This window comes from Apus apus, chromosome 2, assembly GCF_020740795.1.
Source record: "Apus apus isolate bApuApu2 chromosome 2, bApuApu2.pri.cur, whole genome shotgun sequence".
NCBI classification, from domain to species: Eukaryota; Metazoa; Chordata; class Aves; order Apodiformes; family Apodidae; genus Apus; species Apus apus.
The window spans coordinates 61753985-61778462 of record NC_067283.1 but is presented as its reverse complement, the minus strand read 5'-3'; positions in this window follow the sequence as shown (position 1 = coordinate 61778462).

Sequence of the window (24478 nt, the reverse complement as noted above, 5' to 3'; positions counted from 1 at the left end):
GAAAGCAGCAGGCATAGAAAGCAAGTGAGGGTGATGGAAACTGGGCACTCAGCACCTTATGAACCTCAGCTATAGATGAGAGAAGTGAGTGAAAGAGAGCTGCCTTTGGTTACTGCAGGTGCTGCAGTTTGCTGAAGAACAATTTTAAGAATTGTTGAACAGGCAAAACATAAAGATTCCATTGTTTATATATTAGAATGGAAAGCCTGCGGGGTTTTTACTTTAACCATCTGCCTTCCAACTTTGATATAAAAGTTCTGCTCCCTAATAAACATTTAGTGCATTAGGACATGTACATCGCTGGAAGGAAACCAAACTAAACTCCTTATACTTCACGAGGATAAATTAGCAAGTGAAAAGCAAGCCTTTCCAAAACCCCTTTTGTATGACTACAATCGTGTAACTTAGAACTTGGAAAGTTGCAGGTCTAGTCACTCATCTACTGACTCCATCACAGAAGGGTGAATTTAATTTAAGAACTGCAGGCTCCAGCACTGTATTCAGTAATATCAACTTGAAGAAATTTGTGTGATAATCCCTTTTATTAGCATATCTGTCCTCTTTTTTGAGCCAAACAGCACATCAACCAAACAAAAGATGTGCTTTACTAGCTAATAGGTTAGCTGGCTATCTTTTTTGGCTGGACTATTCTCTGCTTTATCTTCAGTGGATGATGAGACATATAAATCAGTGTCTACATGTGGAGGTGGCATGCTGTTTACACAGCAGGCTTATATCATCATAGTAATCATAGATGGTTAATAAATAAAGCTGTACTGAGAAACCAAAGATTTGCTCCATTTGAGGAAGTTCTTTTTTCTCAGTGTTACCAAGAGCCAGACAGAATATACAAACCTGTCTTGTAAACGGACCAAAGCACGAAGGCTTGACAAAGTTAAACCTGCAAATGTAAAGCATTTCTCTGTTGTATTTTAACTGGCCAAGCTGGAAAGTTTAAAGCTTGTGTATACCCCTGAGCCAACTACCTGGATCTACCTTGCCTCTAATAAAGCTGCATAACCTTGCAACAACCTGGTGCCTTTGTGGACAGGAACAAGGAAAGACTCTATGAAACTCTTGTCCACCCAACAAATGCTTCAGGACTTTACTGGTCAGGCAGAGGGGAAGCATGGAAGCAGCTGGACAACCAGACTAATGCACCTGGGCCTGCTCTGAAGTGGAGGGTAGGACCAGTTCTCCACCATGGGCTTACCCTGAAGATTGCCTTTAAATCTGGGTGATGGGTGATGTCGGTTCCATGTGGCCTGAGCTCACGTTATCAAGATACATGATGCCAGTGTAGCCAGTTCTGCATCAGCAACTTTTTGAAACTCCCTAGTTACTCTTTTTTAGTATTAAACTTCTCAGTTAGTTGTCAAAGACCTTAATTCAGTCAGAGCCTGGTCTCAGGGGTGGCTGTTTGTCTCCTCCTTCCAAATCTGTCACCGGTTTTGTTGGGTAAAACTCACAGATCTCCCTCAAGAGAACAAAACTGTCCTTTTGCAGAGTATCTTAAGACCTCTGCATTAAAATAAATAAATAAATACAATGGAATTTAAGAGCTCAGCAAACAAAAGAATGTTAACTCCGTACTTCCACCTCAAATACAAATATTGTGAGGTTTTGGCCCATTTTTTAAATTTTTGGCCATCACAATAGAAGGAGCTCCAACAAACATGGTGGCTTTTCTGATTCAGCACAGGGGGTTGTTGCTATTTAGAATTCTCCTGTGCAAGCAATGCTTGAAAGACATCGGGCCAAATTTATTCCTGGATTAACTCCACTGACGTCAACGTAATTACACCAGAATTAATTTGCCTCGCTGATATCATTTGCTGGATCCTATATCTACTTCCAAAATGCAATTAGAATCCAATTTCCTCAATGTTTTGTTTTGGAGATAGGCAGCTTGAGTTTCTTTATTAAGATACTGGGCTAACAAAAAAGTAACTATTTCCTGGCATTGGCATTTTTACCAACAAAAGAGAGACCAGGCTCAGAGGTTCTGCACTGTTTAAATGGCATTTGCCTGCTTCTCAGCATTACAGTGTAAACCCGGACTTGGAGATCTGCAATCTTGGTTTATCATTCTATATTTTCTTTTTGTAGGCTTTGCTTAATTCCACCAGACAAATACAACAAACCCATTGATTTTGCTGTGAATTTACTGTGTGGATCTCTACACTATGACTGTTGTACAGTAATGCCATTACTTGAGAATATTGACATTCCATATGCCATCACAAAGGATTACTGAATTGGGCAATATTGAGCAAATGTTTATTATATTAGGTTTTAAGAGTGACTCAGTTAATCAATGAACCAGCTGTCTCAGCACTTGCACCAGACCCATGTATAGATTAGCTAAATATAAGCTTTTTTGAAAGGTTGTCATGTTTCTGTCTACAAGCTTCTTCATCTGACTCAATAGTTTACTTGTACACAAAAATGTACAGATCTCATTAAAAAACTTTTTAAATGGTATTAAAAAGAGGATAAGAGTCTTTTATTATAATTATTGAGGAGGTCCATAAAGGCAAGCAACAATTTTCCACCTGCTCCAGCTATTGCCAGGTCTGAATGTACTTTCTTGGTGGAACCTACGCCACAACAAAATGCACCAGTCCTTAAAGCTAGAAGCTGGAATCTGAGATTATGCTCACCACTTCAAGGCAGCATTTGTATTTCTTTGCCAGAAGTGAAAATATTAAACACAATAAACCCACTATTCTTCATAAAGCTGTTCTGTATCTGCTTGCCTCTGGGTCTCACGCATAGAAGTGTAGCAATAAAAAGTGTAAATATTGCAAATAATAAGAAAAATATGTATGACTCACGGAGGGAAAAGGCAGGAAAAGACAGCCCAGAACAGGGGTAAAAGCTAGGAAAAAAAAAAAAAAAAAACAAGAAAAGAAATATTAACAATTATTCCAGAGTTGGAATAATCCATTACATATAACTCATGCTAGACTTAAGACTCTGGGAACTCACAGGAACAGATCAGAGTCACTTCTCTTCTAAGAGACCTCATTTACTATATCCAAGCCATTGACATGCTGCCTATGGCAGGAAATTTCCTGTGAGCAGAGGACAGCTGTGCATGAGGCCATCCTGGTCTGTAGTGCCCTAGCTGCACCAGCTGGAGAAGGGGTAAAGCCCCAGTAAGAGACGGGCTGCACTGGGCCAGCCACAGGGGCTCACACCAAGACTGCAGCAGCTCTGCAAGGCACAGCTGTGCTGGTTGATTGAAATTCCCTCATGGTATAGATCAAAGAAATCTTGATGTGTATGTGAAGGAGAAATGTTTACCCCCACTCCGAAAGCCCTTGCTATATCTAGGCTTTGTCATTTTTAGCTGTCCTGTGGATTTGCCTTGCGTTTTATTCTCTAGTCGTTTTTTATATGGAGCAAGTCTTTTTTATTCATGGAGCAAGGCTTCCTGCTCCAAGAAGCCAAAGAGAAGGCATATTCTCCAAATCTTTCTCAGATGTGTCTATATCCTGGCTCAGTGTTTCTATAGATAAGGGGAAAAGAAAATAAAGCACATTGGAGCAATCTAAGTGGATGCAATGTTCTTTATACAGAATATGCCTATTTTCCGGGCATCAAACCAGATTTGAGATAAATCATCCTCCTTCCCTCCTCCTCCAGGTTCTACTCCAGCTGAAGACACACTTCACATGTGGAAGCATGGCTGGCTCCAGGCCTAACCAGATCGCAAAACAATTTATATAAAAGTTTGGACCTGAGCAGTCTGGTGGAGGGAGCTCTACTTAATCATCACAGAGACCAGAACTGAAACAAAATTTCCTGGCCCACAGTTTTTGGAGGTTACTCTAGGTCTCTGGCTAAAAGTTAGTCATTAATTTGTTGAATGCGTGGCCAGCGTACCAAGAAGAGCTCTCTAGAGACCAAGTTTCAGCATGGAGATTTTTCAGTGCCTTCTCTTGTGGCATAAGCTAAAAATTACATTGCAAAACTAACGAAGGATCAGATCCTCTTTGTCTGGCAAAGACACTCTTAACTCATGAGCAGCTCTCTGGCAGGCAACAACTCCACCTCACTATGGTGAGAAAAACAACCTCTATGAGCAGAAAATTATGACCTTCTCCAGGTCTCCTCCTCCCCTTCCTGTCCTCTTTTTGAGCAGCTTATAAAACAAAGACTGAATTTTCTGGAGTCTTCTCCACCTCCTGCAGAGTTTCCATGGACACTGGCTGTCTAAATATCTTTTGGTGTCTTAGGGGAGTAAAAGTATCTCCTGGACTAATTCAGGGTCAGGCATTTCTTTGAATACAAGCCTTTTAAAGACTTGCAGAAAAGACTGCTGGAACATACCAGGAAGGTAATAAAATGGAGAACTGGTTTACTTGTCCCAAGTAGCAGGAGCAAACTGCTTGACTGGAAGACAGAAAGCTCTGTGAGGTGACCAGGTGTGAGATTTTTTTAATCTCAAAAGCCATAATACATAGATGTCTTATGGTTTTGCTTTGTTCATTGATGTTGGTTTGTATAAAAATACACTGCAATTATGCTATACCAGGCACATATGTATTTCTTAACACCACCTCATCCTAATTTGTAGGGGTAGCAACCATATTAAGAGCTGTACAGACAAAAAATCAAGTCTTCCTCAACTGAGATAGTTCACAATCTATGCTTCTATACATTTTAGTGCTAAATTTGGCCACTGATGTTTCACTGTTCAAAACTTATAAATTGTTACTCAGTACTAATAATTTTTAAAACTCTAATGCTCAGAAATGTGTAAGTCAAGGTATCTTTTGAATAACCACGTTAGAACTTAATTTTTTTTTCCCAGCAATTACTCTGTCTCCAAATTTGATGCATGGATATGTTCCACTTTATCTATATCTGACATCTGTTGAGGGCTTTGGAGATACTGGTGATAGGAATAGAGGCATTAGGTTAGGGTCATTTCTTTAAGGCAGGTTAGTGCGTGTTATTTCTTTGATCACATATTTATGCTTTGAAAGAACATAAAGGAGTCTGTTCTTCATTTGATATACATATCTAAGCATCATTTATGGTAGAGGAATCACATTACTAGTTATGGGGTTTGCACCACAGTCCTTTTTGTATATTAATTAACTTGAGCAGTGCATAAGACTACTTTGGTAGGGACACTTTAAAAATACAGCCTATATTACAACCAGACTCGCGTCTCCTTCCATGGGAGCTCTGCCTTCTGTCAACATTTTGCCTGAGGATGGTCTGAGGGCTTTCTCCCCCCACACCTCACAGAGCATCCACCCCCTACAGACCATCCATTTTTAAACTCTTGTGTGTAAAAATCAACCCAGAACCTTGCAACTGGGAGATGAAAACCAGGTGAGGCAGATTAATACAGAATTTGTATTAACATTCTGACTCAATCTAGGTTTTTACAACAATAGATGCTCCAAGACAGGTTCCTAAAGTGTTACACCAGGAGAAAACACCACTGAGTTGTAAACAGAAAAACTGCACACAAGTCTCAGAATTTCCTTTACAGACTTGACCTTATCTGTTAAGTAAGCAGGAAATTATGTTATTAATGCAAATAGAAAGGCAAGATTTCTCCCCAGAACGACGGGCTGTGGAAGGCTATTTATGTAGAGTCATTGCCCGTGGGACTCCCAGATCGAAGCACATTTTCACCCTCCACCACACATGGGCAGAAATTTTCCTGCTGACTTCTTTACTGCATGTATATATATTTTGGCAGAGAGTAGTTTACTTCTGAGGGCTTTTAAGATTGGTGATAAATGCATAAATGTCATACACAGAACTGTAATATACGTGACAAATACCCTAAGAGCGCAAAATTTACCTATGTGGCCTCTGGGTTCATTTCAACCCTTTTCACTCCCATTTGCCCTCTCGATACTATTTCCTGGCCCAGCTCAATTAAAGGACAAATTCATCTCTGCAAGTGTCCTGGGGGCCTTAATGAAGTCAGCTGTCAAAGTCCCATCATGCAGCTGCCTGGCTGCAGTATCTGATGGCCACTTGTCAGCTGCTTCACCCAGTCAAACCCACACAAAGGCCCCTTTGATGGGCTGCCTTTCTCCAATCAATCTACACCTTCTCCTCTTGGACTTCAACATCTGCTTCAGTGTAATTTGATTTGATATTCAGTGCAGCCTGACCCTATTGATAAATTAAATCTATCTGAACCTGATATTCTCATGCCACCACGGGGTAAATGACTTGCTGTTTAATTTTGGCTTTTGCCAGACGTGACATTGTATCAATACCGACTCTTTTTTTGTGTGTGTGTTTGGGTCATTACTTGAATAATTCAGACTCCAGATCACAGTTAGACTTGGAGGGAAAGGAGGAGAGAGCCTTTTCAGTAGTATATACAAAAATGTAAATCAGAACAATTCCTTCTAGGATTTTAGCATTTTTTTCATAATCATAATTTTTCCTTATAATTATGTTTTATTCCTCTGCCTTCCAGATGTATTTGCCACATGCAAAAAAAATCAAGCCATTAAAACAAGAAGAGCAAATAACATTAATTTATAAAATCGCTAATAAGAGTAACTACCCACTGAAGACTGTTTTCAGTGGAGATTGAAACAGAGCATTCTTCTCATATGCACACGATTTCATTTTGTAAACAAGTAACCTCCAGACACACACTCCCCAAACGAGAAAATTCCTGGAACTGTATACCTTTTATTTGATAAAAATCTTTGCAATGCTTCAAAACAAAATATAACACTTCAGCACCAAAACATCCTATTCTATGGGTGAAAAATCTTAGGAGTCTACCTTTCTAGTCACTCCAGCAGTTTTCCCTCAAACTATTGATGTTTTACAGTTGTTTGTTTTTTCTTTCAAAGCAGCCTGAAAACACTGAGATGTGCTGCCTCCACTCAATACTTGCCTACTTCACCAAAGACTTATTGATCCTACCTTCTCTTAATCTGCACCCTCCTCTTTTCCCAGGCCAGTAGGGCCACCCACAATCATGACGCTACCCATGGCCAGGGAAAACCACAAGCCACTGAGAAACAGAACTTGGAAATAAATGTATGCACAGAGAGCAGCCTGAGGTTCTTCTGATGAAGATGAAAAGTGTTTTCTTCTCTTTCCACTCTTTTCAGCTATGTGGGTTTTCAGAAAATGACCTTATTATTCAGGAGCCTTCCACTATTTTTGGTAGGAGTGGGCAGAGGAGAAACCCTTTGCAGGGTGCCTTAGTGGTGATGCTGCTGAGGAGGAAAGCATCCAGAGCTACAAGTGCTGGGTCTCACTGGTGTTATGGGACTGGCTTGGGCCATGGCATGACCATTACCCAACACAGTGAGAAGTTTCCCCAGGGGCACTAGGGCTTCAGACTGTCAGTCCTTCTCTCAGCTACCTTTGCTGGCCATGTGTGGCCCTCAGGCTGCTGTTTAAGACACCTGGTGCACAATGAGCTCTCCTGGGGGTGGGAGCTGTGGGAGGAATGATCTGAAATTCTCAACAAGTTGTCTGGCAACAACACAAAACTTAACAACACACACTAAAAAAAAAAAATAAAAAAAATTAAAAAACACTAAAATAGCTAGGAAGGGAAAAAAAGTCATTGTGCTACATGTGGACTGAGAATAGGAATCAATTTATTACTACAAAGCCAACTGGGATCCCCAGTCATTAATAACATTGCTCAGGATCTCCTGTTTAAAAACATTTCCCTCAGCACAATCAACAAACACCATAGGACTTTCCTCAAGTGGGGTAAAATTTTTCATGTAGTGTTACCTGGTCTGGGCTTTCTCTTCTTTTTAAAGTAGTTTAACTTAAATGATGATTTTTCCCTGATACTCACCTTAAGTTCCTGACCCAAGGTGGAAATATCTTCTCTGCATAACTATCTTCTGCTTATACCCTGAGCAACCAGGGCATCCTGGCTATCCTATGAAGACATCTTGCTGATTCTCCTAGTTTTCTTGAAATCAGAGCACCTCTTTCTGAGGGTGTATTTTGCAAGGGTGGCTTACAAGAGGTTTCTCACTCCTCTGCTCTCTACATGTGCCTGCCAATGTGTTTACAGACACAGCCCCTAGGGCAGCTCTAGCCACCGTCAACTTTCTGGTCTGCTGGCTGACTCAGACACCACAGCATCTGTAGAGACTTTTCTGAAGTGATGGCAGGGCTGCGGTTTTAAACTTCAGACTAAACCTTACTGTTTAGTTTGTATTGATTTTTATTTTTCACTTGAGTAGCTGAAATGTAAACTCCGATCCACTTAAACTGAAGAGAGACTGTCAAAGTAATGGTGTATCCATGAAGAAAAACACCTTTATTTGTGTTTGAGATCTAATTACTCAAAGACTTTTCTCAGCTGTTATGTACTAGCTCTATCGTGCCTTGACAGTGGTTTGAAATTGTAGCTGCTTTTGAAGAAAGAAAATACTCTACACTGCGATATTTTCCAGTCACTGATGTTGCTCAGTCTTTTGCAGGGACTAAGTCCTTTTCAAGGAACAGAAAGCAACCAATCCCCACAATCAGGATTGCTCTATTCCAAAGAAATGCCAGTAGACATATTTAAAACAGGGTAGCAAAGTGCCAAAATTTGCACTTACTACCATTTGAATTACATTTAGTCCTTCCTTACCATGCTGCAAAGCAGAATGGAAGCTACAGATGGACTAGTCTAGAAGAAAAATGCTATGATCTATCCTCCATTATGCTGCACTTTGTCTACATTCCCCCCACTCTAAGAACCCCTACAAGTCTCTGGTACAAAAGTGCAGAGGGCAAACCAGATTCTTACTTGTCAAGTAGAGTAGCTGGAGACGACCATTCCTGTGGGGAATCAGCTAAAGTCATTGAGAGAACATGAGTACATCCCCACACATCAATACATCTGCACACAATTTGTGAACTTTCTTAAACTGAATAAGCTACTCAGCTTTGACTGAATGCTGAGAGTATGACCTTAGGGGCTGGTATTAAATGCTTATGGTTCCATGTTGGTCTCAGTTGTGCTTCCTGACCAATATTCTGGAAACACATAAGTTTTGGTCGAACATTCAAGTAATTTCCTAGCACTGTGGCCATGGAAGAGCTTTCTCTCAGTGGTAGCCTCAGTGCAGGCAGCATGGGGACTGTGTCCTCAGCACAGCAGAAGATGTTTCTGCTTTTACTGTAAGAGTTGTTTTCAGAAAGGGTTATAATCACTATGCTTTGGTTTGTGAGGGTTTGTTTTGAGAATGGAAGAAGAAAGCCAGCAAGCCAGGTCTGGTGTTTGCAAATGACTGGCTATGTCTTTCCATTCAAACCTCATCTTTGCTGTGACCCAATGCACTACCTTAGCAAGACTGGAGAGCAACAAGCTGCTCCCCAGGAACTCTGCGCCTCCCAGACTCATCCAGAATGAGGACAAAAATAAACAGCCAACAGCTACTAGCACAGATACCCACTCAGAGTGCTTCAAAGACATAGTGCAGGTTGAAGGGGCAGTGCAGCAGAACTGCTTCCAGCTCCAGAGAAACTGTCAGAAACATCACAAACCCATCCCAGCCTTCCTAAACCTCTCCGATGCTCCCTAGTTGGTTTGAGGTCTTGGGATGGACAGTAGCTCTTACTTACAATATTTGGTTTAAATATATTGTCCTGGTTTAAACATTAAAGGTGAATCCCAAAAAAACAGAGGACAGAATTGCTCTCTATTACCCCCCTGCCCCTCCACCCTCCCAAGGGAAGGTAGAAGGGGAATACAGAAGAGAGACTTAAACTTTGGAAACTGAAACTCGAAACAAATTTACTGTAACACGAGGAAAAGGGTAAAACGTGGGGGAAGAAGTGATGAGTATTTACATACAAAGCGGATCTCGATGATGCAGGGATATGGGAAGGCAGGGCTGCTCCAGGGAGAGGTCCAGGGCTCCTCCCAGCACCCGGTGCAGTTGGATTCTGGAGTGAGCCCGTGGGAAGCCGCAGGAACCAGCAGCAGCCCCGGCAGGGAGAGAGGAGCAGGAAGGGAGAAGGGAGCAGCTTCCGCCTCTCCTGGCTTTCATAGGTTGTGACAGGGAGTGGGCAGGAATACTGACCCTTCCAGGCTTCCCAGGGCCTAAAGACCCTCTCTGGAGCTGCTCAACACCCTGACGGGGCCTCCCAAACCATATTATATGTGTATACATATATATAAAATTGAATAAAAATTGAGTAGAAACACTTTTATAAAAAACATAGTGAAATCCCTAAAAGTGAGTGCTTTATTTTGGGTACAAATAGAATTTCTGTAAAGCTGCTGCTATTAAATAAATTTTGACAGCCATCAGAACCAACAGCCAGTGGTACTTTCACTATAGCCTTTATAAATCTGTAAAAGCTTTTAAAAATGGAAGTAACCTCTTCCAGCTGATGTACTTAGGAGGATGAAGTTACAGTTTGTATGATTCTTCACCTCTTAGTTCTGCCATTTAATCTGCATATTCCTGGAGGGATTGCAGTATGACAAAATTGTTTAGAAAACAAATGAGGTAAAAAATTTGTCCATTGTTATTTACCCTCAAAGTCCACTGACTTTATGAGAGGTAATTTCATGTTGACCCCAGTTCATCCATTTACACGAAGAAAAATCTTTATAAAAACTCATTTTCTTGCTCAGAATCCTTTTATTAAGATGAATTATAGATTCATAGAATGGTTTGGGTTGGAAGGGACCTTAAAGATCATCTAGATCCAACCATCCTGCATGGCTAGGGACATCTCCTGCTAGACCTGGTTGCTCAAAGCCCCATTCAACCTGGCCTTGAACACTTCCAGGGCAGGAACATCCACAGCTTCTCTGGGCAACCTGTTCTAGTGTCTCACCACCCTCACAGTAAACATTTTTTTCCTAATGTCCAATCTAAATCTGCCCTCTTTCATCTTAAAACCATTCCTCCTCATCCTATAACTACACTCCCTGATAAAGAAAGTCTCTCTTCATCTTCTCTGTAAGCTCTCTTTAAGTACTGGAGGGCTGCTATAAGGTCTCCCTGGAGTCATCTCTCCTGCAGGCTGAACAACCCTAACTCTTTGTCACTGTTTGACTCGGGTCTGACAACAATGCTCTCGATCCTCTCCCCCCCCCCCCCCCCAGGTAGGGAAGGAGAGAGAGAAAATGAGAGAGACTTGGCTGGATTGAAAACTAAACTACACAGCTTTAATTAAACACTAATGATATAAGAAAATATATACAATTATATACAGATTTGTTCAGGTATGTGCCTTAGCAGAGACTCCAGTAGGATCTGCTCCATAACCTTTCTGGGTGCAGAGGTGGGACTAACTGGCCTGTAGTTCCAAGGTTCTTTCTTTTTCCCTTTTTAAAAATTTAGAGAATCTTTCCCCTTTCCCAGTCAGTGGAAAGTTCATTGGACTGCCGTGGCTTTTCAAATATGATGGGAAGTGGCTTAGAAACTTCCTCCACCTGTTTCATGAGGACCTGTGGATGTGTCTTATCAGGTCCCCTGGACTTGTGCACTTTCAGATTCACCAGGTGGTCTTGAATTTGATCTTTTCCTATGGTGGGCAGTACTTCATTTTGAACACAGCACAAAGATCTCAAGACTATGTGTTATCCCTGGACAGGAGGAGCCACTTCGCTTTTGCTCAGTATTAAATTGCAAGATGGCTTTGTCTTCTGCAGCAGGGTGTCCAGAAGGCACTGTTTCCATAAAGCAGGGAAAAGTAGAGAGGTTTTCTGGGAAAACTTTTACTTCTTTTCTAAGAGGGGAAAAATATCCATATCAAAAACCCCAGCCAACCAGAACTACTTTTAAAAGTCAGTGGTTGAGTGTACACAACTTAAAAGGAAATCAGTTCTAGTATCCCTTCTGAAAATCTGTCCTTACTCAGAGGACCATACTTAGTTTGCATCAACCTCACCTAACTCAGTTATCCTTATATATATGACTATAACAGTGGAATTAAGCAAATAGTTAAAGACATACTTATCAGTCTTTTCAATAAAGGTGGTTATCTGCCCTCAGTGCAAAGTGGAGTTTATTTTCTGTCTGCTGATAACCATCCATGCACTCATATCCTATACTTAGAACATGCCTGAACTAGACTAAAAATTGCCTGCTTGATGTAATAGTTCATAATACTTTTTTATATTAATAACAGGGAAAAACATCTGCTGATTATTTTCAAGACATTGCAGAGGAAAATCAACACCTTCATTGTGCACGTATACTGGGAAAAGTAATTAGTACCTTTTTTGTTTCACTGGGGTTTTGCTTTTTTTACTGTCGTCTCTCTTGGTATTTCTGTTTTAAGATGGCAAGTATTTCCAAGTATGTCATTTGGCAGCATAAATGTGAGTGACAAGGAGAAGGAATCTCCAAAGCTGAGCTGTTTCTCTATTATGACATGAGGCATGGATTTTATGACTGCTTCAGCTTTGCTGTAATAGCCCTCCTCAGTCCACTTAAACTTCTCTAACTTATGTCTTCTCTTTTTCTAATGAGAAATAATTTAAACAGTCTCAGTTTAGTATTTAGCAAATGAACGGTACTGAGATTAAAACTAAAAAAAATTAAGATACAGAAGTATTGTGTCTCAATAGGCTAGAACAGAAATTACCTAGAATTATTATATGAAAATCACTAAATAGCAACTAACTAATTTACTTTATGCATCACATAAATGTTGCTGTTTTCCTTACAGATACTTTCATTTTTTAAATTTATTTAGCCCAAGAGGTTCCCCTCTTAAATACCATCTACTGGGATACTGTAAGTGGCCACCAGGTTTTTTCATAGCTTTTTGATCTGATATAGGCTCCCAAACCAATGTGATCTAGAATTATGAGTCAAACTACTCTTTACCTGGAGAGGAATCCAACCAGCACTGATGTGGCACTGCAGGGTGCTCATGTGATGCAAGTGTACATCCTTTAAAGAGAGCACTTTGTGGAAGGAACAGAATACCCAGCAGGATCAGAACCCTGGACTTCCACAAGGCAAACTTTGGCCTCCTTAATCAACTGTTAAGGGAAATCCCATGGGACAGGGTGCTAGAAGGTAAAGGGGCTCAAGATAGCTGGTCAACATTCAAGGACCACTTCTTGCGAGCACAGGATCAGAGCATCCCAATGGTTAGGAAATCTAGTAAGGGAGCTAGGAGACCTGCATGGTTAAAAAAGGAACTACTGGGCAAACTCAAGTGGAAGAGGAAAATCTACAGATCATGGAAGGAGGGGCTGGTCACTTGGGAGGAATATAGGTCTGTTGTCAGAGGATGTAGGGAGGCAATTAGGAAAGCTAAGGCCTCCTTGGAACTTAACCTTGCAAGTCAGGTTAAGGATAATAGAAAGGGGTTTTTCAAATACATAGCTAACAAATCTAACACTAGAGGCAATATTGGCCCTCTGATGAACGAGGTGGGAGCCCTGGTGACAGAGGATATAAAGAAGGCAGAGGTGCTGAACACCTTCTTTGCCTCTGTCTTTACTCCTGCAGGATTTCCCCATGAGCCCCAGATTCATATAGCCCCAGAAGAAGTCAAGATAGAGGAGGAGTTTGCCACGGTAAATGAGAATTGGGTTAGGGATCAGTTGAGTAATCTGGACATCCATAAATCGATGGGTCCGGATGGAATGCACCCAAGGGTGCTGAGGGAGCTGGCGGAGGTCATTGCTAGGCCACTCTCCATCATCTTCTGTAAGTCATGGGTAACAGGAGAGGTGCCTGAGGACTGGAGGATAGCAAATGTCACACCAGTCTACAAGAAGGGCAAGAAGGAGGACCCGGGTAACTATAGACCGGTCAGCCTCACCTCCATCCCTGGAAAGGTGATGGAACAACTTGTTCTTGTCACTATCTCCAGGCATATCAAGGATATGGGGGTCATCAGGAGCAGTCAGCATGGTTTTATCAAGGGTAAATCATGTTTGACTAACCTCATAGCCTTCTATGAGGAAATTACTAGGTGGATAGATGATGGTAGAGCGGTAGATGTGGTATACCTTGATTTCAGTAAAGCATTTGACACCGTCTCCCACAGCATCCTTGTAGATAAGTTGATCAGGTATGGGTTTGGTGATCAGGTAGTGAGATGGATCAAGAACTGGTTGAAAGGAAGGAGTCAGAGAGTTGTAGTCAATGGGGCGGAATCTGGTTGGAGGTGTGTGACCAGAGGAGTCCCTCAGGGGTCGGTACTGGGACCGGTGTTGTTCAACATCTTCATCAACGACCTGGATGAGGGTATAGAATGTACCCTCAGCAAGTTTGCTGATGACACTAAGCTGGGAGGAGTGGCTGACACACCAGAAGGCTGTGCTGCCATTCAGAGGGACTTAGACAGGCTGGAGAGTTGGGCGGGGAGAAACATGATGAAGTTCAACAAGGGCAAGTGTAGAGTTCTGCATTTGGGGAAGAAAAACACCATGCACCAGTACAGGTTGGGGGCTGACCTGCTGGAGAGCAGTGTAGGAGAAAGGGACCTGGGAATCCTGGTGGACAGGAGGATGACCATGAGCCAGCAATGTGCCCTTGTGGCCAAGAAGGCCAACGGCATCCTGGGGTGCATTAGAAAGGGTGTGGTTAGTAGGTCAAGAGAGGTTCTCCTACCTCTTTATTCTGCATTGGTGAGGCCGCATCTGGAGTATTGTGTCCAGTTCTGGGCCCCTCAGTTCAAGAAGGACAGGGATCTGCTTGAGAGAGTCCAGCGCAGAGCTACAAAGATGATTAAGGGAGTGGAACATCTCCCTTATGAGGAAAGGTTGAGGGAGCTGGGTCTCTTTAGCTTGGAGAAAAGGAGACTGAGGGGTGACCTCATTAATGTTTACAAATATGTAAAGGGTGAGTGTCAGGGAGATGGAGTTAGGCTTTTCTCAGTGATGACCAGTGATAGGACAAGGGGTAATGGGTGGAAATTGGAGCATAGGAGGTTCAAGGTGAATATGCGAAAAAATTTTTTTACTGTGAGAGTGACAGAGCCCTGGAACAGGCTGCCCAGGGAGGTTGTGGAGTCTCCTTCACTGGAGACATTCAAAACCCACCTGGATGCGTTCTTGTGTGATGTGCTCTAGGTGACCCTGCTCTGGCAGGGGGGGTTGGACTAGATGATCTTTGAGGTCCCTTCCAACCCCTAAGATTCTATGATTCTATGATTCTATGAATCTAGCTTTGAAAGAGAGGCATTCAATCACTGGACCTCTTCCTGGCTCTAAACTTTTGACTCAGCACAATTTAGGACTCTGTGAGAGGCAAAAAAGTTTCAATACAGGCCAAGTATATAAGGAACATAACAGACACATGCTTAGTGAGTCAGTTTGCTGATGGAGTCAAGCAAGTTTGTCACGATCTCTTAAGGAGAAAATCAAGTGAGATAGGAAATCTTCCTTCTCAATAGCTAGCTGGTTCCTGTGGCTAACACGACTGATTTTTCAGCAAAAGAAAGACTTTTGCTTCTTACTTTTAATGGCATGAGAAGGTTTAAGTGCAATGAACAGACAAGACAATTACTGCTCACAGAGGTCACCGGCCGTGACTGACCCATATGATTAAAGGTTCTTGCTAAGTAGCTCTCATGCTGCGAGTATTTTGAAACACTGTTTCACAGTTGGTGGTTTTATCAAACATTCCTGCTGGAAAAGTACATATTTTCATAAATTTCAGGGGAAAGAACATCATAAAAGTTTACAGATACCACCAAATGGATGTTTACTTTTTAACATTGTGTAGTTAGTTTTAAAAGAGCCTTGCAACATTAATCCAAATCTATATGGGACACACACTTCTCCAGCCTACAAACAACCACATTTCCATTCTTACCTGCTTCTGGCAAACTCAAATTTTTTTAAAAATAGATATCTCCAATGAATTTATGGCCTATTGTAACCAGACCTACAGTAGTCATAGCATGCTATCATCAAACTGGCTTTGCTAATATTTGTCCAACAGCAGAATATAATACAACAGCAATGTAGTGATCTCTTTGCAAATCAGTGTAATAGAATATATAAGAGTAGCTGGTGTTGGCAAAGAGAATCACCAACAAAAATAAAATTTTCAAAAATAAACATGCTCCTTCACATTCCTTCATATTCCTTTATCTCATAAATCAGGACCTTTGATTACATGTGAATAGCCAGGTAAAGTAATTTTGTTTCTTTCTTTTATATTTCTTGGATTAGGCAAATTTCTTACCTGTAAACCTGCATACTAAAGGCATTCTTCTGGACACAACTTGGTCAGTGACACTCTACTGCAATGTTATATATGAAGGGAGAACAGGAGAGCAAGAGGGAGGTGGTGAAAACATGTTCCTGGGAGATGGCTTACCTCAAAACAGCCTGGAAAGGAGCACATGTCAGGGCCTGGGACCAGGTCAGAGGGATGAAGTCAGCCCTCACAGCCCTAGGCTTACCTGATGTGTATTCATGAAGAGATTTAGCAGTTATTGCTGCCCACATTCATGGAAAGTACAGTATACCAAGTTCATACCTGACTCTAATGCTTCCAACTTCACAGTTCTGACATTCAATAGCATTTTAAACAAACCTAAGACTTGCTTCTGAATGAAAAGGAGTCATCTGGAAGCATATTATTTTTGGCTGGCCCCAGGAAATCTACCTCAAGAGATGAGGTAACCCTGGGAGTACTTGCTATGGTTTACATTTAAAACAAGAAATGTTTCAGCAAGTAAACAAAACTTGTTTGATTAAAGAAGTTCAAGGTTCCCTCTGCCTTTACTTAAATCCCTGTTAGTTTTTGCAGCAGAATATTAATCAATGCAGTTGATTCTAAAGATAATTTCATAGTATTTGGCTTTTGCCTTAATTTTCTTAGCTCCGTGGCTTTTTATCAGACTCTTCAGTCCATTTGTCTTTTTTTTTTTTCTTCTTCATCCTGGAATTTATGCCATCAAGATTTTAAGATGGCAAATCTCAGGAGAATAAACCACAGGCTTTGTTAAATTTGTTATTGATAAATATTTTTCTTACAGGTATTTTCATCACAGCTTGCAAAAGTCAGAAGATAACAGTGGTGTGTCATAAGGTCAACAAAAACAGGAGTAAATATATAGACAGAAGTATAATGCAAACAGATAGAAATCCAAAGCCATATGTCAGCACCACTGTATTTTATGAGCAGTTATCACTCTGGACTCCTACACTGTCTGAACTAAAAAAAAAAAACTGGCTTTAAGAGGAGGAGAGTTGAATATCAACTTTGCTAAATACAGTTTTGATAGAGCAAATCTTAATTGCAAATGTTTGAGCATGACTCCTAACAATAAAGATAAGGGTAAAATCCATTAAGGGAGCTGAAACATTTCTCTTTGACATTTTAAGCAAAATTTTTCATGCCAGAAATGTGACTTATTTGTAAAAGCCGTGATTTTAAATATTTAACCAATAATTCATTTTTAAAAGACCCATAGAAATATGATCAAGCAAAAGGGTACTAAAACCTGAAAGAAACATTTTGTTTCAACCCAGGAAGAATTTGAATTGAGAGTTATATTTTTCATTTCATGCGAAACCCTCAAAAAACACTGGTTTTGATTGACCTTAATCACAACATGTCCTTGATTTTTTTACACTAAGTATTATTTATCCAACTCTACATGTAAGGATTTTTATTTATTTTTTAATTTTGCACTGTACATTATAAAGTTTGTAAGATAAGTCTGAAGAGACAGTGGCTCTTGTTAGACTGATGGACAAGCTGACATATACCCAGGATCTTCCTCAGACCATATATCAGACAGGAAGTGGGTCAGAAAGCTCATGTTCCATCACCCTACCCCATCCCCCCATGTATGTAATCTAGTTTAATAAAATATATTTTGTTACTTAATAAAATACTTTGTTTCATGTAACTTTTGAATATCTTTTGATAATTCCAACTTCAACAAGATCACCACCAGAAATTGTCATACATAATAAGACTTCAGAAAATTAGAATATATCGAGATTGAAGTTCCAAGATGTCTTCTTTCCAATGATCCACATTTTTATATTTATTCCATATACTTATCCCCATTGCATTGATATCCTTGGAAGCTGCATTGATAGAAGAAAAACATTACATTCCTTATTTTTCAAATATGGAGACCTTAAGATCCCAGGGATTTATCATTTCCTGCCCACCTGTTACAGGATGGTGTCAACCTTGTTATTACTGGTGTGATTATTCTCATAGTTTACAGGTTAAGGAAGTAATACTAATTCCACTCTGCAGATAGGAAACTGAGGTCCAGAGACATCCCATTATTTGGGTTACAAGACACATCCATGGCGGTGTAATCAACCAAACAGGGCTACCATAATTTTCTGCTTTCATATCACAATATTAGGTCCACCAAAAATATTTTCAAGCTGAAGCTTAATTATGTTAAAAGTTTCTGCCCCCTACATCCAACTTCCCTTTCATTCGTATCTGACAGTTGTTGGTGTCAAGCATTATGATACCTTTTTCAAAAATACTGTGAAACTCTAGTCTATTTCCACCTTCAGAAAGGATGTTTTGTGGTTTTTTCTTAAAGCCATAATGTTACTAATTAAAAAAACAATACTATTTTGTTTCAAGGTCAACTGTTTGCATCTACTTGACCTTTAAAAGAAGTGGTCTATCATTTGCACAGCCATTGACATGAGCTTACAATCTGGAGGATTTGTATTAATGTTCTCAGCCACCAAATCTTCTTGGCTTCCATTAAATGGAGCAGCTCTTCCAAGATAGGCAGGTGGAGCCTTTGGGGAGAAATCTTACTTCCAGCTTTCATGGGAAAACATGAAAAGTTGTGCTATCATGTTAAATAGCTCACATTATTAAAAGACATGGCGTTTCCAAGCTTTGTCTATTAGCAAGAAAGTGGTGGGGGAGAACGTTCACATCTGGCTCCCCTGGGGGCGGGGGGAAATAATAAAGAAATTAAAAGGTAGGATGAAGACTACTCTGTGTTACTATGGTAGAACTTATGGGACATATGCAGGGGGTTATTTTAAAAGAAGATATGTCCCATTCCATAAACCATGAGCGCATGTGTTTGCCATTTCATTCGCAAATTTGACATTCTTGAGGAGAACCAGTGTATTATTGAAATATGTTTGTTTTTCAAGAGGACTTTTTATATGCCTTTGCTGTATGCATCTCCTTTCTGTTCTTCCACTGGGACAAATATCCCATGGCCAAAAGCAGTCAGCAGAGGATACCACATTCTTCTGTGTGGCTGAGCCGATGGAGTGCCTGAAATCAGAAAACGAATCAGACATAGACAGAGAAGGAAGTCAGCTGTGATTGTTCTGTGGCAGTGACAGGCTGTGAGGCCATGGGGTCCTGCACAACACTGCCAGGCAGAAAGACAAAGCCTGCTGTCACATCTTCACTCCTTCTGAGTAGTCTGGGACACTGGATAACAAACTAGGGGCTTCCGGACTTTCTTCTCTATCCTCTCTTGCCACCTTCTCTGCTTCTGGCTACATCTTTGCTCATACACATATGAACAAAGATATACATATGTTTTTTCCAAAAACAAGGGAGGGGGGGGGAAGGAAAAAAAAAACCCAACACCAAAGCCAAATCCACATAGCCAATCTATGCTTGCATTCAACCTTTTATGAAACTCCGCTATCCACATCGTTCAGCATCTGATTAAGCTTCTGCTTCAGATGTTGCCTCCTATTGTTTCAGATAACTTACTCCAAAAGGGTCTTAATTGCTGCTTTTGTTTATTTGAACACAAAGTAGCATCCCATCTGCATGCCAGATGCAAAAGGACTGATCCCAACTTTTCAGTAATATTTTAAATTAAGTGCTCCTCTGCTGGTAGCTGACAGCCTGTAGCAGCAAACTAACTCTGGGAAGATAAATGAAATAACTCAAATTCCTCTTCCCCCATTACACTCAGCAAAGGTGCACACAGGGGGGAGAAAAGTTAGCTCAATCCGTCCTCAAACAGAATGCAAATTCATAATCTAATTAAGTGCATCACTTTTCTGGTGTGTTGCCTTTATGCTCTTAGTTTGATTCTAAGCAAAACATTTTTTAAAAGTCATTGCAACCTAAGAGGTTTCCTTTCCCAGTACAGGATTTGAGAATAACTATTCCTAAGAAAGGACTCTGTCTTTCCTTCTATATTTGTGTGCACAGACTGCATCATTTTACAGACTGACCAGTAAATATTGTCTTCTGAGCAGGAGAAAGCATCTCCCTCCTGCAATTTGATCATAAAGAAATATGATTTTTCTCCGTCAATGTAAAATCAAAATCTTTCAACATTTTTATCAGGTACACTAGAGAAATGTACCTACTCACCTCGGCTGACAAGGCTTTTCCCTGTGAAAAATCTAAATCTAACAGGCACAGTTTAGGAAGAGTACATCTATTTTAGTCTTATCTGCCTGAGCCGAAAGATACAACAGGGCTTTATTTTAGCAACTGACTTTGATCCATCAACCGAAACCCAGAAGTTTCCAAACAAAAATTTACATAAAACCCAGCCCATTATTATGACACTTTCAATTTTGGTGGATAGGTATTTTCTAAGGAAAATGACATCTTAACCCATTCTCTTTGGGGTTTCTTGTCTCTTACAGGTGAAACTACAAAAAATAACTTGGTATGCAACAAAGATTATGGTAGCTACTCACAAATGGGGTGGTTTTTCCATGAAAGTAGTCACAATGATGGCTATAAATTAGAGCATTAAGAGCTGGCCTCTTTCTCACAAACAAGAAAAAACCCCACCAAACTGTCCCAGCAGATGGACTTGAGTCTCATTTAGAATCCTATTTCAGGACATAATTACAACAAATAACATTAGTCAATGCTTTGTTAAGCAATTTGTTTTAATAAGCTAACCAGACCAGTGTCTTCTATGAGGCATGGGAAGTCCAAGCCACTAAATGTAAACAAACTGAGAAATATTTTGTTTTGTCAACAAGCAAGAGAATTCAAAAGAAAAGGAAACATAAACAAGACATCTTAAACATTCATGGCAAGTACAATAAGCCAAAATCACCTTTGTCCCAGTACATGGATAAATTTACCCTAGTTCTGTGTTGGTGCTACTAGGTAGATTTTGCTGGGTTTGTACATACTTCCTAAACACAAATACTGCTACTTGGGTGAAAGGAATACCAGTAACCAAATTTAACTCTCTAACTAGAAAATGGAGAGCACATAATATTTTTGCAGAAGAATTCTGCTCCAATCAGGAACAATTTACAGACACCTCTGCTTTCCGTAAGATGCCACCTTATTTATATTTCAAACATTTCTGCTTACGATCCTCTTGCCAATAGAAATTCCTCAAAACAAGCAAGTCCAGAGTGCTTTCAACAGAAGTTGTACAGAGAAGAGTCAGTTTTAATCTGTGACTTTTGATTTAAGTCTATTTCCTAAAAATGGTGTTTAACTCCTCTAATGCTGGATTAACGAGCCTTATGGCTGAACACAACCTGCTGCTGGAGACAGTGTGTACTTTCTGACAGAGCTCCTTCACCTGGAAATGTCAGGTTATTGAAAGCTGAAATTTGAGTGGGGTGGAAAAGAAAGAAAAGAAGGTGCCATTTACATTAAGTTTTCATTTTCTTATAGAAAGAGCAGGAATGAGATGAAGATGCACACAACTCCAATTGGGGGCCTAAGCTGTTCACGAGTCCCCATCTCCTGACTCCCTTATAATCACAGGAAAGGAATTTCTCATCCTAGTGAGAAGTCAGCTCCCTGCCTAGATTTTACTTAAACCTTTGCAAAATTTGAGAAGCTTTCCAGCTTCTCTCACACAGACATACAGGATATTTCTGTTGCCTGACATACTAAGGAGTCTCTGAAACTTCATTCTGGGCCAGGATCTTTGTGATCTTTGTGAAGTATGATATCTAATGGTAAAAATACAGATTTACTTATTACCACAGCACATTTCAGAGCTTTTTTTTTTAATGTTATTGAAAAAAATTCCCTCCACTCCCATCCTGAAGGATACTAAAAGCAGCAGGAAGGTAGGATATTCAGGTTAGCACTGACTTTGCTTGACTGAAGCCAGATGTGTACTCTTTATGCAGTGCTCATAATAATAGAAAAAGGCCATGTGAGGAAGACCTAATCATTGCTTCTGAATGTAATGTTCTTTTGCCTCTTTCCATTCAAATTAAGACTCCTTCCCCAAACAGTAGGGGCCCAAGCTCCTTCCCAGTTTTAAAATGTGAACATTTCCAAGTCTACAAGGGTGCAATACACTTGGAAAAGAAGACAAATAGAGATTAGATCTTTCACCTGTATGTAAATTATGGAACAGCTTTGCAACATGGAGTAACATCTGCTGGGTGAACTATTTGTTTTTGCCATCTAACATTAGATCTGTCTTTACAGGCTCAGAACCCTCTCATCATCATGATCAGATTGCACCATGGTTGGTCCAAGCTAAAAAACAGTTGTTAATTAGATTAAAAAGAATACATGGAGTCAGAGTATGCGGTGCTCTCATTCATCACTTGGACCCATGGAAAAAGGAAAAGGTTCTCTGTTGTTATACAACATACTGCAAACTAGTGATTAACTCCCGTGTCAGAACCTTGACAGATGCTTTCTGAGCACCTGATTCCAAGGCAGAAGTAATCATCTGTTGAAGCTTCAGATCCTGTCCTTAGCCTTCCTCAGAGGACCTGCTAAAAAGTAGTTTCTAAAATACAGTATACCTCATTATTATTCCCTTTTTCTTTTAAACATACCATTCATCTCCAGGCTCAACTGCAGATTACTGCTTTTTTTGCCTGCAGTGTTCAGCAGGGTTCTGCAAGCTTCATTAACTGTTTTGAATAGTTATATTTCCATGTCTGATTGAATGTTCTGAATACCTAATGGCTGCAAAGTTATTTTTCACTGTAATGCTACATTCATCAATAACTCAAGTCACCAGCTAGATGGGATGTCTTATGCACGTAGAGAAGAGAAGGTAGATTTGCAATTTTATTCAAGAAGTGTTAACACAGAGGCTACCAAAAACAATAGCTACTCCTAAACTAGAAGTAGTTAGCAAACAAATACCAAGGCCATTGAAAACATTGCATTTCCACATGACTTTATCACCTTGTAAATCTCATTTTGCAGTGCCAGGACAGAGGAAGCTTGTGGCTTTCTTTTGTACAACAGTTCCAATACTTCCTTGTTAAGGCTCCATCATTTTGAACCCAATTATAGGAGAAGAGAAACAGACCCAGCAGCTCCACTAATTCTTCTCCCCCCTCTGGCAGTTCAGAAGTCATCTGCCTTTTATTTGCCTTTTCCCCCTTGATGCTGGCCTCAAGGATGACCCTTCTGACCCTTTGCTAAGTTCCCTGTGTGCCATGTTGAACTAGACTGGGGGCAAAGCAAGGAGCAGAAATGCTCCATCCCATTTTACTCAGAACCATTCCACTAGACAGAGGGCTACTGAATAATTTATCAGGTTTTTTCTCTCTCCACCTCTTTCCATTTGCTCTTAATGCCTTTAGCAGAGAGCTTGCAATACTACACATCAAGCGATTTTTTTTCTTTAACTGTTTCTTATACAAGTTCCCTAGACATTGCATCCTAATCAGAATACAATTACACTGTGGTGAATGACAGCTAGATGTTGCCTGTTATTATTAACAATAAACATCAGCAGCTTTTCTGAAGGAAAATCACAGAATCACAGAATCCTTCTGGTTAGAAAAGACCCTTAAGATCATTAAGTCCAACCATTAACCTAACTCTACCAGGTCCACTACTAAACCATATTCCTAAGCACCACATCTACTACTAAATGGTTATGGAATCAGGAAGAGTGGAGGATAATTCACCCAACAGCTTGAAAACTTAAAAAAATTGAATGGGATTCATCTAAATAATCCCAGAATATGTTGTGCTAACACAATCACAATAAAAAGGCAACACTCAAATATTATTTTAAATGTAAAAAATAGTACACAATTATAAAATATTAGTATTTGAATTGTGAGCAACTGAGGCACATGATTTTAAAAAAAAAAAGCTCATGGCTTAACCAGCAAGTCAGTTCTGAGGATGGCACCAGTCCACAGTCCCATATTTGGTTTACTAACAGGACTTTCTTAAATGTATGTAGATGCCAAGAGTTAAACAAACTTCCCACTGTATAGATATTTTAAAATTTCAGTTTAAGTTATTACACTTCTTTTTTGCAGCTCAGAATAATTATACCAATCTACAGAAGAACTTCAAAATCAAACTGAATAAACATATGTGCAATGCACCATCAGAGTATAAGCCATCACATAATAGAATAATGCAGATTTTGAAATGGATCTGTAGAAAGGATTCATTAAGATAAAATCCCAGCATCCCACCTGAGGCCAATAAAAATTCTGTGCAAACCTCTTCAAATTAAATTTTCTCCTTGAACATATCCTGTCTAATTATGTTTAGCATTATCCTCCTTAAGGAATTCTGATTCATCAGTGCTATTAAGGGAGGGAAAAAGAAAACCAGATGCTGTGGACCGGATACCCAGCTGGTAAGAAATCAGT